At 37.5% G+C, this 2,844-nt stretch overlaps 1 non-coding gene across 1 annotated transcript; it reads left to right on the forward strand.

The window, feature by feature from the left end:
* The first annotated feature begins 287 nt into the window (after positions 1-287).
* On the forward strand, positions 288-360 carry Trnar-ccu (transfer RNA arginine (anticodon CCU)). Its single transcript has one exon. It is a non-coding gene; the product is annotated as a tRNA-Arg (tRNA).
* Positions 361-2,844: the final 2,484 nt, after the last annotated feature.

Below are 2,844 nucleotides of genomic sequence, written 5' to 3' on the forward strand. Positions count from 1 at the left end.
TAGTTACCTTTGAATACTTTTGCCACAAACAGAACGTGGCACAAACATATTAAATGCGCTTACCAGTGCGGCTGTGTGGGCAATGAAAGCGCTACAGCATTATCAACAGCTTTTACATCTGTTTACGGTTTCACAATTGTTCGAATGGCAAGTTCTGATCATTTTACAGCAATATGTGTCGAAATCCAGGAAATTGTTCCAGAAATACGGTTAAAGTCATTAATAGTGAAACTGAAAGAGTTACCACACGACAACAACTTAGCACTGTGCGCAGCTTTCTTCGCCGAGCCCCTGTGGCCTAATGGATAAGGCATCGGTCTCCTAAACCGGGGATTGTGGGTTCGAGTCCCACCAGGGGTACAAAATTTTTATTTCGTGACAAGATATTAAAAGATAAGCCTTGTGAAATAGTCCACAAAAACAGGATATAAAGCCGCAAATTGTAAAAAAAGGAATGTTGCAGCGAGAGCGCAGTAACAAGCGGTGTTGTCCTCACGACAGTCTCAATTGAGATTAATTCATAGCTCATTAAATATTTCCAACTACAGAACCTGCTAAGCTCATTGACATAAATGAATTATAAACGATCGCCAGAATAATATCACACGATAGTTCCTCAACAACTGCTCATATTAAGCAAATTGTTACTTACGGTCATGTTCTAGATCGTGAGAATTAGTTCGATCGTACTTGCAGGTTTCAACAGCAACATTTTCACCCCTGAGTTGTTCCAGAGCTGCAAGATAAGTAAAAAGATAGCAACAAAAATCTGTTCTTTGAGTTTGCGAACGGAAACAATTTGGATACTCAGGAAGCCTGGTAAAAAGTGCGTACATTCTTAAGGGATTTCATATGAACGAGATGTGATGAGAAAAACGAATATAATTCAGACGAGCGTGCGAGAAGTAGCAATTGGTCAACTGTTCTGACACACGCGGATGCTGTACCTTCATACTGCATGTACTCCATTGCAACGGGCGCCGAGCGGATGTTGTGGGAATGCCATCAAGTGCGTATGGAATTTTCGCAAATTGTTGTAAAAAAGACTATTACCTGGTCATTATTTCTCGTCGGTGTATCTGTTAACTAGAATAACCTTTTAACCAGAGGCTCATTTTTCATGGAGATGGTGATACGACTTGTCGGCTATACTGCCGGTATAAAAGTGACATCTTATTTGATCACGAAAACAGTTGGCGATTATACGGCGGCTGGTTTCAGCGTGTCTCCCTTCCCCATAACGACAAACCTAATTGATTTCTTTAGTCACGCTTATTCCGCATTCCTAACACAAGGTCGATAGAATAACTATTTTCTGTTCATTTTCCTGCTAAGGTCTATTCTTCTAGCATCCACCAGGCCTTTGACATCTTTTTATCTTCTTGGGTGAGGTTGAACTTAGCAGTTGTGTATAAAAATGGAATAGGATGTAAGTGCCACAAACAAAAATTTTCAATATTCAGATAAATGTGTCTTAAATATTGGATGATTATATTAATTTTATGAAAAAAATATGTGTATATCAAAATACCTCTACAAAACATGAAAACAGTTTTTTATGAATATGTATAAAGGGAACAAATCTTAAATGGAAAACGAAGTAAGTGCCATCCTTTCGTTTTCTGGAAATCGCTGTAAGTGTCGTACTACGTTTGTGAATGATGTAATTCAAGGATTGATGTTAAAAAAAGATGGTAAGTCAATTGTAGTTTTGAGAACATTTAATAACTGAACATATAATTTTTCAATGCCAGGCTAGTATAAAAAGGTACCAAATAAAAGTTTGGATGGTTTCTTTTTTTAAGCAAAGTTGTTTGTCTTCAGTTTATTCCGTTTCTTCTTTCATCGATAAGTATAAGCCATCTGAAAACCAAAAACTGAATCAAATTTCTAAATTTATTTTGAGTGTCTCAGCTATATACATAATATTTTGACTTTTCATTCACTTTAGAAATTCGTTCTGATACAGTTGATCGTTTTTGACTAAATCAATTTTATTTTAAAAGCACGTATACAGGGTATCCGGAAAAGGACTCCCTGATTTCAAAATTAAAAATATCTCGTAAACAAATATCGATAGAGGAATGCAGTAACCGGTATGTTTATTGTGAAAGCTGTAAGAAGTTTATACAGCAGTTTGAAATAATAGTTACAAAAGCTGCTAACAGATGGGGCTGTAATCGCCATACGTAATGCCTAGTATAAATAGTAATCCGAAGCCCAGAGCGATCAGTTAAACTATTGAAACGTGAAAGGTTAGCGTACCGAAGGAAGAGATTAAAACCATGTACTCCATTTGTAAGTAGGCTGTTTAGGTTTTCTTATTGGTAACGCCACATAGCGCTCTGTATGAAAAATCACTGGCTGTGCTGTGCGCAGTCTGTGGCTAGTTTGTTGTCTGCCATTGTAGTCTCGGGCAGCGGCAGCTGGATGCTAACAGCGCGTAGCGTTGTGCAGTTGGAGGTGTCATGAACTGATATATATATTATGACTATAAAGGTAAATACATTGTTTGTTCTCTATTAAAATCTTTCATTTGCTAACTGTGCCTATCAGTAGTTAGTGACTTCCGTAGTTTGAATCTTTTAGTTAGCTGGCAGTAGTGGCGCTCGCTGTATTGCAGTAGTTCAAGTAACGAAGATTTTTGTGAGGTAAGTGATTTGTGAAACATATTGGTTAATGTTAGTCAGGGCCATTCTTTCGTAGGGATTTTTGAAAGTCAGATTGTGTTGCGCTAAAAACTATTGTGTGTCAGTTTAAGCACAGTCGTGTATAATTTTTCTAAGGGGACGTTTCATATGTCGACCCTTAGCCAAGGATACCTCACTGGAATCTTCTGATTTT

This window comes from Schistocerca gregaria, chromosome 8 (assembly GCF_023897955.1).
Source record: "Schistocerca gregaria isolate iqSchGreg1 chromosome 8, iqSchGreg1.2, whole genome shotgun sequence".
NCBI classification, from domain to species: Eukaryota; Metazoa; Arthropoda; class Insecta; order Orthoptera; family Acrididae; genus Schistocerca; species Schistocerca gregaria.